Below are 10,702 nucleotides of genomic sequence, written 5' to 3' on the forward strand. Positions count from 1 at the left end.
TTTTAAGAGAAAAAATCTTTTCTGCAAATCAGAGTAGATGCTTCTGTTTCTGATGGGAAACACTGTTCTGAAAAGCACTGAATTTCAAAGCCGCTTGAGATTAGATTGTCTGTGGAACTTTGCTGTTGGCTATAAATATTAATAAATAAGATACATACACTGGGCCAGCAGTTTTCCTCAGATGTGTATATGTTGCTTCCTATCAAGTATAGAGGACCTTAAGACACAGGCAACTGAAGGAAGAATTTGACCTAAGAATTGCCTTTTAGTTATAAGGCACAGCCACACTTATGCAAAAGGAAGGCTCCGCTGCTATATTCAGGCAGACCCAGACAATAAGCTACAATTTACTCCAATATTCTGCATCCCCTTTGCAACTTCCCCAATCACAGATAGCAGAAGCACAGCAGAGAATCCAAGTCCATGCTGTACAAATGACCCAGGGACATATTACTGAAAGGGTTTCAATGGGAAGTAATGATTATTCTTACTCAGTTGTTCCCATCCGTACTTCTCCTGGTGTCCTATTCAGGAGCACCAAATATACAAAGTTTTGGAGGTCACAATTTGGTCACCATGGAAATAATTGCAAAGCTGTAAACACTGCATTGCAAGATCCTGACATCTTGGTCCAGGAAGGCACTTGAGTATGCAAACAGTCTTGTGGACTGCAGTGCAATTTATTGGTATGTTTGAGTGAACATGTGTTTAACAATTTGCTGGTCTGGGACCAGGTGTGATAAGGCAGAGAGAGAACATTGCTTTGTTTATAGCAGAAATAACTTGGTAATTATCAACAATGAGAGGGGAAATACAGCAGCAAGTCATTCATATTATTTAGACTTCAATGGAGTTTAGATGAAATACAGAGTTTCATAAAACTCGTTGGCACAGCATGGATTGCTTTAAGGGATGTGGCTGGTGGACTTAAAAGTTGCTTCTGCATCTTTTTCCCTTTCAGCAGTGACAGCTAAATTGAGCACCAATTTCACAAAAGGAATTTGCTCCCTGAAAAGGATTCTAACTCTATATATTCCTGCTCTGTGATCTCCCAGAGCACTCCTCACACTGTGAAAATGAGGAAATAGGCTCTCTTGAATTCTTACAGTGGTCGATCAGTTTGTAAGGCCAGCTCCAAAAGCATTAGGGCATAGTAGGCTGCACTTAGCTCAGAGCCTGGTACTATTTGGATCTAACCCAGCCACATAACTTGCGAATTTAATGTGTCTTTTCACGTGTTTTCTTCTATTTATTTATATTAAGGTCAATACCTATGCAAGGGTTATTGGTGTATACCACGTCCTTGTTCAAGTAACTTTTTTGACCCAGCTTCCTATCTGTGCAATATGAATACCATGCCTTAGATATTTACAAAGCAGGGGTGCTTTGAAACGAATCTGTACAGGCACAGAGGTGGACAAGAGAGCACAGTGTGACCTGTGGCTGCCCAAACCATGGGCAGCAGAATGCAGAAAAAGCAGCCTTTCACGGGACTGTTTTATCCCCTTTTCTCCCACAGGCGTAAGTATGTGGGACTGGACAGAGCAGGGAATGGTAAAGAACCTCTCACTGTGGTCAGTCCAGCCAGGCCAGTACAGAGAGGAAGGTCATCTCCACCTTGCTTACGGACAGCTCAGACTACTTTCCCCCAGGAATAAAATATTCAGAATGCTCTGGAGTTAGTCAGCTCCCCCCCCCCCCTTTTCTCTCGAATCAGAACACAAGTGAACAAACAAGCAAAAAACATCCAGAAAATCCTTTGGGGAGAGTGTCAAAGCAGCGGCAAGGAATCCTTGAGAAAGAAATAATTGGCTTTCTTTTGAATGAAAGAAGAGACCCAAATTTGATTTTTTTGCCATCCATTCTTTGATCAGTTCCAACAACTCAAGTGAGCAGCAGAGAGGCAGGAGGGTTCACTGCAAGCTGCACTCACTGTAGATCCAGGTTCAGCATCCCTGCTCTGCCACAGGCTCCTTGTGTGACCTTGGGCAAATCATTCAGCTCCTTTGTGATTCCTTTCCCCTTCCGCCGTAAAACAAGGCCAATTATACTGGCCAGTCTCACAGGGGTGCTGGGTGGTAAGGATCTATTTAGAGATTGTGGAGTACTTGAATATCTTTTGAGTGAAGGCCCTGTGTGGGTAAACTCTGCCTTGTCCCTTGCTTGGAGCAAGACTACCAAATGTCCATACAGCACCTCACAGCGCTAAAATGTTATTTTTGCGGCGTGATACTATAAGCGACTTCATTTGCCTTTTGTCTATGAAGCTTTTTTCAAATAATGATTGTCAGGCTAATGACATCCTAAAGTTACAAACCACCATGCACTCGAAGGGAATCAATTCAGTGAGGAACCAGATTTCACCTGAATGCTTAGGGCAAAACTACAAGCAACTGTGCTTTCAATTATTATTTTTACTGATGTATTGGAGTACGGGGGAGGAGGGAGGAGGTCACATGGATTTCTTTGAAGAGCCAAGTGAGAGTGCTTTCCCTGGGGTTAGAGCCTGGCCTCTGTCCTGCTGGGCATCAGCCCCCTGCTTCAGGCCCACAGGCACATGCAGTTCTCCCACCATCAGACAGATGAGGAACAGATTTGGATCCCCGCAATGTTTGAGAACGCAAAGCAGAGCTACCGTCAGAGATAAACATTTTATTTGTGCCTGGTCTTACCCTTCACACCAAAGCAGAGCTACATGCTAATGATTGTGTTGATTAAGCAGCCTTTGTGGTTATAGAAGCTATTAACTGACAATTGAAATGCAGCAGTTGTTAGGGAGTAGGCGGCTCTGTCTTACACCTGGACAAGCATGCACCTGCATTACCTGGGGAAACTCTGCTAGTGTTTAATTTCTGTGCTAATTTTCAATTCCCGCTGACCCTTCTCCTAGGTTCTCCTGCTCTGGTTCTGTGATTAGATGCAGAAGTGGGAATGCAGGAAAGATACACTACCTATCATCTCGCAGGCAGCTGTAAACATCACGGCAAGATAATGGAATTAGTTTAGCTGAGAGGAATTAAGGGATCCAGATAGCACAGGACCTATCTCATTCATAAAGTGCTCTCTTCTGTGTGTTGAGGTGTGTCATTAGGGAAGAGCTGGGGCAATATGATGGGTATTTAGGTTGCAAATCAAATCAGTCACGTTACGGCTAAAAAGCATTTTCTGAATAGACAGATATATGTGTGTATGTATATATATATATGTATATGTATGTAAATGAATGTGTGTGTGTGTGTATGTGTGTGTGTGTATGTATGTGTATCCTGGCAAGGCAGGCTAATTAATCCATAAAATATTTGCCCATAATGTCAGAGTAAAGCCATTACTGAACAAGTTACTTAAAACATAGCAGGGTTGGCACTGTTCCTGCCTGTGAGCAGATGGAAATGTATATGCTCCTTGTGTGTGTGCTTGGCAGAGAGGAGAGTATGGTGAGAGTGCCTTGGGGTTGGGTGTGAAGAAAGATAATGCAGTATCAGTGTAATCGTGTATGGTTCATCCCAGCACTAGCAAGTGTTCTGGCACCATCACAGTTAAGCAATCACTTCTTTTTTGCGGTCCAGCACTGTAACTCATGAAGGACACCACGCTAGGTGTGCCTTTCCCCTGCTGGCAGGGGTTGCTGGGGCCCTCACCAGAAGGACACAGTCTGTCTCCCCCCTCAGCATTGCCCCTTGCAGCTGCTAAGCAGGTTGCATGCACCGACGGGAAATCTGTCCTTTCCCAACTGCTCTGAAGGAGGAAAATACTTAAGAGAAGCGGGCAGCTCCATGAGACTGGACATACTGACCAGTAACATTCATTCACACCACTCTAGACAGTCCTAAACCATAGCTATTGTAATCTCCTTAGGGAATGCTCCTGTTAACAAACAAACACAAGCATAAATACAAATATTCATGGCATTTGTTTGTGCCTTTCAATGTCAAGTGCAAAGCAAGGAAAATAAATAAAGCGAAAGACAATGTTGGCAACCAGCCATACCTCGAGTAAATACAGGAGATGGTCATGGATGAAAGGAAGGATAAGGCTGCCTGATTTGGCAGAGGGGGGAGAGAGGGGAGTCACTGATGGGGTGATTAGGATGAGGCTACACAGCAATGCCCTAGGGGAGCCTGGGAACCCAAGGCTGGATGGACTCCCAGTGGATATCGGACAGTCATTAAGGAAGGATGAGAGAGAAGCTTTTAGGATGAGATTTACAAAAAGAAGAACCCCAATGGATGCGAGGAGGAATCCTCAAACCCAAACTTTTAAAATGCTTTTACCCAGCACTTACTCCGCCTACTTCTACTGCAGTGTCACTCACAGCACCACCCAGAGAGGATGGCTTCTTCTGCCCCTTCCCTACTGAGCATAATGCTGCTGATGTTTTCCATTTATTATGCATACATGCAAGTCTTCAAGGGTGATTTTAAAACTCAAACAGGGACTAATAATCTATCTTGTACCTTTTGTTAAGCAAATAAAGACAGGTTAAATCACACTAGCCCTCCACCACCACCACCTCTTTTCTTCCTAAATAAAACATGAGGTGGCATAATATCTCTCTCCTCCTACAAAGGCTAATTCATCCAGATCCCTTGGAAAGGGCTGCCATGACTAAGCAAGTAGCTCGAGCAAACCAGCTACTACTGGGTTTTATCTCAACCAGAACATATTTAAACTTTAGAACCAGTGTTTATGCAGCAAGTTGAATTCTGCACAGAGTCAGCAAAAGAGACTGGGTTCAGCAGCACACAGAGCTATTCACTTTATGTGCAGGATTGGGGACTTTAAAGGTTGAAAAGGACCTGAATTTAGCCCTTAAATGACAGTGAAGATAATCACAGTTAAGTTTACCAGCCTTGTTTCTGAGAGTTGTGAACTCACGTGATTATTTCAAGAAAGAAAAAGGAAAAGGAAAAGGAAAAGGAAAAGGAAAAGGAAAAGAAAAAGAAAAAGAAAAAGAAAAAGGACTTCAATTGATTCAGAGCCCTTGAAGTAACCAGGACAGTTACTGTAGCTAACCATGTCTTTAAGGGGTTAATTAAGAAGTCTTCCTTACACCCAACTTCCAAGGCACAGTTCCTCCATGGCATTTCTCACATGCTTATGATAATCAAAAGATACTGAAAACCAATACTACTTTATTCTGGTATAATTGCAATAGAGCCACTAGAGGAATTGCAACCATTATGCAAGATGAGACACCATCACAGTGGGGCCTGCTGTTTCCAGTGGATTCTACCAACTCATTTTTATAGATTTCAGCTACCTTTCATTTTAGTAATTAGCCACCATTTCCAAGGAGATCCATAAGCAATTTCCTGCCCATTTTCAGATACAATGCTACAAGATTACGCTAGCAACTGAACATAGTTTAAAAGTAGTCAACAAAGGGCAAACGGCGCGCTAAGAAGTTAGGCACACTAGAAGTTATGAAGTCAAGCAAAAGCTGGAAACCACCATTTCGTTTAACCACAGGTAAAGGTCATAAGTCATCTCGACCACTACAAAGCGCACTGGCATCCACTGGAAAACCCAATAGCGATTCCTTCCAGAGCCAAAAATATTGCAGGAGTCTATTAACGAGAAGCAAATTGGAGTGCTGAAGTCTTCAGTCAAAGCACAAGTAATGCAGCAGACGCGAGGTGATGGTGGACTCAGGGGACGATTCTGCCCCAACGGACCCGATACGCCCTCCGGTAAAATGTTACCCGCAGAGGGAAGGTGCTCTGGAGGAATCTCAGCTGGTTCGGAGGACAGGCGCACTCAGAACTTCTAGTAAGTTTACATTACTGTTGAACTCTTCAGCAGAAAGGGGGGGGGAAAAAAGCCCCAAACCATTTTTTTTAATGCATGTGTTTTGCTTTCAAGGAAGTCTCTGAACTAAATATTTTTGAAACAGCAGATGGCAAAACGCAAACTTCATGAACGGGAAGGCTGCCTTGAGTGGCAGGTTACTGCTTGCATGGGAGAGCTGTGCAAGAGACAGGGAGGGGGGAGGAAGCAGAAGTTAAGATGCATATTTCTAGCTGAACAACTTAATTAGAAAATGATGACCATGTGTATAAATGTAAACTTTGGCATGCTAGCATGGAGATATGTAAGAGCTGTGAACTGCTGTGAAAGCTAAAATACCTAGAGGGACTAATAAGTCCCTACGGGGACCCCAGTTTGCCGGGTCCTTAAAGGGCTGCAAAGGATAATTGCAGAGAACTACGGCAGGACTGAATCAATGCCATTTTCCTTGAAAAAAATGTATTGCTGCCTCTGATTATGTTATTCTGAAAAGACTGGCTGCTTTCCCTTCCCCTCCTCCCCCAAAAAGTCAAGCAAGCCACTAGAAATATGTCCAGAAAGATTATGGTGCAGCTGAAAGCCAGAAGCATATGAGATTATATATTTACCGGTGCTGTGTCAGATAGCATCTGAGAGGAGAGGAAAAAGGGATTCAGCCCTGCAGTGTTTATTAGCATGTTTGGGCTGTCTAAAGGAGCTATCCAATTGTGGCTTTGCTGCCAGGCCTCTAAAACTGTATAAATCCATGATAAAGGAATCTACTTGATCTTGATCACAAGCCTCCAAGCCCTACTGTGACATTCAAACTTACTGCCTTTAAACAGGAATTAGGAAAAAGAAATGAATAGAGATGCACCATTACCCATAGCATTATATTGCTCAGGAACAGATGTTAATCAATTTTATGGAATGCTTTAAGTAATATGCAAGCACTTTTGCACAGAACTGACTGCATAATAGAGATCTCAGCCCAGCAAATACATGAGATAAGCCTTTATCTTGACTGGGAGAGTTATATCTATTTTGATTAAAACCAAGGAGGACTGCACATTCAAGCAATTTTATTCCTTTGGAATTATATTATTTCTAGGATGCTAGTACATATGGTCATATGACAAAAAAGAATGGAAATAACCTTGCTCTTGATTGTACTGTTTTCCCCATGCATGTGTTTGCACACACAGCCCATGAAGTACCCATGTGAGTGTACGTACTGTCCTCACAGATTCCTGAATGGGCAGCAGCAACCATACTCTCTTTTCCACCTGCATTGAGAGAATTGTAAATTTTGGGAAAGGACTGAACTTACACCCGGTATGTAATTTTTGCTACGCAGTCTCCCCATGCAGCGCTAACAAAAGTTTAAATCTCACGTCATACACAAGTACAAGGAAAAAGGTGCCTCATCTTCTCTGTGTAAAAGTAGCAGCTGTGCCATTGTGCTGGGAGTAATTTTGATCATTAAACTTCTTGATCCTTGAATGTCATCAGGAGTTACTTAGGTGACCATCCACTTGCACTTAAAAGTACTGCATTTAACTCTCCATAAAAAATGGATTTTATTGCAGCAGCGACAAGACTTCTTTCCACAGCCACTGACCTCTACCACTATCACTTATCTCTTGACTGAACCTTCTGCATAAGAACACACATATATATAGTATATATGTACTGTGTATTACTCTCTGTGTGTTATATACACGTGAACATATGAATAGTTCAATCTATTTGACATACAGAATGTGTTACCAGTTCCTTAGAAACATTTACAACAGAACCAAATTCAGTGCTTTCTTTCCGTAATTATCCAACTTCTCTCCTGTAAAATGACTGCATGCCTACCCCTTTCTTCCACTACCTCCATCACTCCCCAACCCACTCCTTTATCAAATAAAGGATTTCAAATTTGTCAGTGCCTGTAACGTCCCCACATCTGCCCCCTCTGCCTGACTTTTTTGTCGCCGAGGGAGCGCCTCATTTCAACTGTGCTCTACATTCAGCTCTGCACTTTGCCTTGGGATTTTGCTTGTGAGCCGAAGGGTTTTGCCCTGTATCCATTTCATAGCAACTATGTAGTGTCAAGAAGCCAAGACAGGTTTTTTTCAGAGGGTGGGCATGCTGTTTTGGGGGCTTTGTTATTTTATACGTATTTACTCTGCTTCTCCTTTTTCCTTATTATTTTTGTTCCCTTCCAAGCACACACAGCCCTCCTCTGGCTCCCTCCACATCCCTCGGCAAAAGTGCCTTGCTGGGGATGCCAGTCTTCGGGAAAACGCCGCATCCCTTCGCCGCGCTTCCAGCGCGAGCGACCGCGGCGGGGCCTGGCACCCGCTGAGCCGGCGGGTCCGGCGCTCCCGGCGCGCTGCGCTGCGGCGCCCTCCGCACGCCCTCTGCCAACTTTGCAAATAAGTGCTCCCCCCCCCCCCTTTTAATTAGCATTCCCAATAAAACGCAGCAACTGAAAAGGGAAGGTGCCAGCTGAAAGTTGCTCCGAAAGAAGTGCGAAGCCGCAGCTCCTTACCGGCAAGCAGGGACGAGGGAGGCCGAGTGCTGAGCGCGGCTCCGCGGCGCGGCGGGCAGCGCGGGCGCTGCGCTGCTTCGCTGCCTCCTATCTCCACCGCTCAACCTCCTCGCCTCTCACTGGGGCTCCCGCTCTGCCAGCATCACTTTTTAACTCCAGCATGCAGGCAGCCGAAGCCGAGGGGGCTCTCTATCTGATTGGTTTCCATTCAGTGCTCCTGATTAATAAAAAAAAAAAAAAAAAGGAGAGGGAGGAAAAAAAAGAAAAAAACCGGTAACTCCTCCCTCACTGCCTGCCTCCCTGACAGGCAGACACACACCCCCCCACACACACCCCCTGCACGCATTCCTGGCGCTGCGGCTGCCGGAGCTGCCGCACTGGGGACGGGCAGGCGCGCAGCGGGCGCGCAGCGGGCTCCGCCGGGCGAGCAGGGATTTGCAAGTGAATGCGGTGGGAGGGCAGAGGGGGAGGGCTGTGCTACAGACCCCCCGCCTCCCACCGAGAGCTGCTCCATGCTTGAGGTGGAAAGCAGCCAGCTTCTTTCTAATCGGGTGGCAGTGATGGTTAAAGCAAAATAAAATTCGGGGGAGGGGGGGAAAAAAGGAGGGAGAGGCATGCTCTTCTGTCCTGAAGTGTACGCTTGTGCTGTGGTTTTTTTTTCATCCTCAGAGTCTTTTTAAGTGCTTCTGTCGACACCAGAGATGCCTGACTGCTCTTTTCCCACTCTTCCTGGGAACTTCCTGGACTTGATGAATCAAGAATTTCAGTGAATTATTAATGGGGATGACACTTCGTGGGGGTGATCACATGTGGCGGTTTCTGTGTGAATGGGAAGCAGCGGAGGAGTTTTTTCCAGGTGCCTCTCTTTGCTCCGGCCCCCTCTTCCCAGAAGGCTCCCGACTCCATAGGTTATGACTAATCTTAATGCAGAAAGAGCTGAAATCGCGGCTTTTGCCAGGGGACGCAGGAGCACCCCTGCGCCCTGACCACATGCATCTTGTAGCCTTTCATACATGTGCACACAATGTTCATTTTATAAGTTGCTCAGCATCTAAAATTCTTGTAATTGCTGTGGGGCAATTCTGAGCCCCAGTACAGCTCCCACCCCACCCCCTCACAGTCAGTCTAGTCTTAAATAAAGCTTTGGAGGGTTTAATCTAAATATTAAATGACAAGATGGAAATTACCTGCCAGTTTATTATTTACCTGACAAGAGTCTACTCCACTTCAGCTGCACAGTGTCCCCTTAAGATTCATGGCAAGTGTTGCAAGAAGTGAAGCTTTCTGTCATTTGCCGCTGAAGATTTCTCTACCGTCTTATGTTTGACCTTTATGATGTATTCTTTTCCCTGCTAGCCAGTCTTTAAGCCTTCCTTTTTTTTTTTCTTTTTCCTTTTCTTCCCATCCTCTTACCCACCTCACACAATTTCTGCTTGCTGTATGCCTTAAGGATAGCTCTGTATTGGCTGTAAGCCACCTTTGTGTCCTCTTGTTTCTGGACTATTTCAGGTTTTAATATATTTTAGATCGTGTGAGCACCGGAAGTTCAGGTAACTATCTTGCTGCTTGTGCTGTCCTGTCGGTCTCACAGCTTTCTGCAATTTTTACAGTACTGCAGCACCATCTCCACAGCATAACTGTTATCCCTGAAATTGAGACTGGGCTCCTTAAGGCAGCCTTCGAGCTGTTCTCTACAGTCACTGTTTTGGCAGAGTCTTCCTCAGTGCAAAATCGGGCTTTTAAGGACTCTGTATGATACATACAAAAGCCAGAGCAGTGTAAAGAGGCTGGATTCTGCCTTCCATGTGTTTGTGAACTCTACTTATGCAAATCACTCCAAAAGCCACTTAGGCACCACTAAACTTATTCAGCCATTTTAGTCTTTCCGCACAGCTGACATTTTTCAGCATGCAGATCATTTAGATTGCTCTTCTTTGAACTTCCCCTAGTTCCCTTATTATTTTTTTGGCAATGGCAGGTTCAGAGCTCAGTGCAGTATTTGTGGAGTATTCCCATGAGGGCCTTCTAGACACAGGCTACCTCTCCTCTATGACAGAACGCATTTGCAGGCTTTCTTTTCCCTGCCATACTGCATTGTCGATATCTGATTCACTGCCCACTCTGACCCTGAGGTCTCCTTGGGCATTATTCCTTCCTGCATGTCTCGCTCTGGTTAGTTTTCATATGGCTGCTGTAGGGTTTTGTGGGTTTTTGTTGTTGTTGTTGTTGTTTGGTATTATTTCCTCAGACAGGTTAGGGTTTATTTATGTCCAAGGTGGACTTCTGTATTTGTGTCAAAAAGTGAGTAGTGGTACAGTAACAGCAGTTACTGTTGTGTTCTCCAAAGCATGTGCTTGAGATTTTTGTCTTCTGATTAATTATATGAATTTGTGG

At 44.6% G+C, this 10,702-nt stretch overlaps 1 protein-coding gene across 2 annotated transcripts in view; it reads right to left on the reverse strand.

The window, feature by feature from the left end:
* The window catches only part of LOC106482919 (cadherin-6), a 105,079-nt gene extending 95,336 nt beyond the window's left edge, over window positions 1-9,743 (reverse strand). Inside the window, exons 1-2 of one of the 2 annotated variants that reach the window (XM_067290979.1) lie at window positions 9,515-9,743; window positions 8,309-8,525 (exon numbers count right to left, since the gene is read on the reverse strand). The gene's annotated coding sequence lies outside the window, so the exon portion shown is untranslated. Of the gene's footprint in view, window positions 1-8,308; window positions 8,546-9,514 lie in introns of those variants that run through there. The other variant, XM_067290980.1, reaches the window with a different exon arrangement.
* Window positions 9,744-10,702: the final 959 nt, after the last annotated feature.

This window comes from Apteryx mantelli, chromosome 2 (genome assembly GCF_036417845.1).
Source record: "Apteryx mantelli isolate bAptMan1 chromosome 2, bAptMan1.hap1, whole genome shotgun sequence".
Taxonomy (NCBI): domain Eukaryota; kingdom Metazoa; phylum Chordata; class Aves; order Apterygiformes; family Apterygidae; genus Apteryx; species Apteryx mantelli.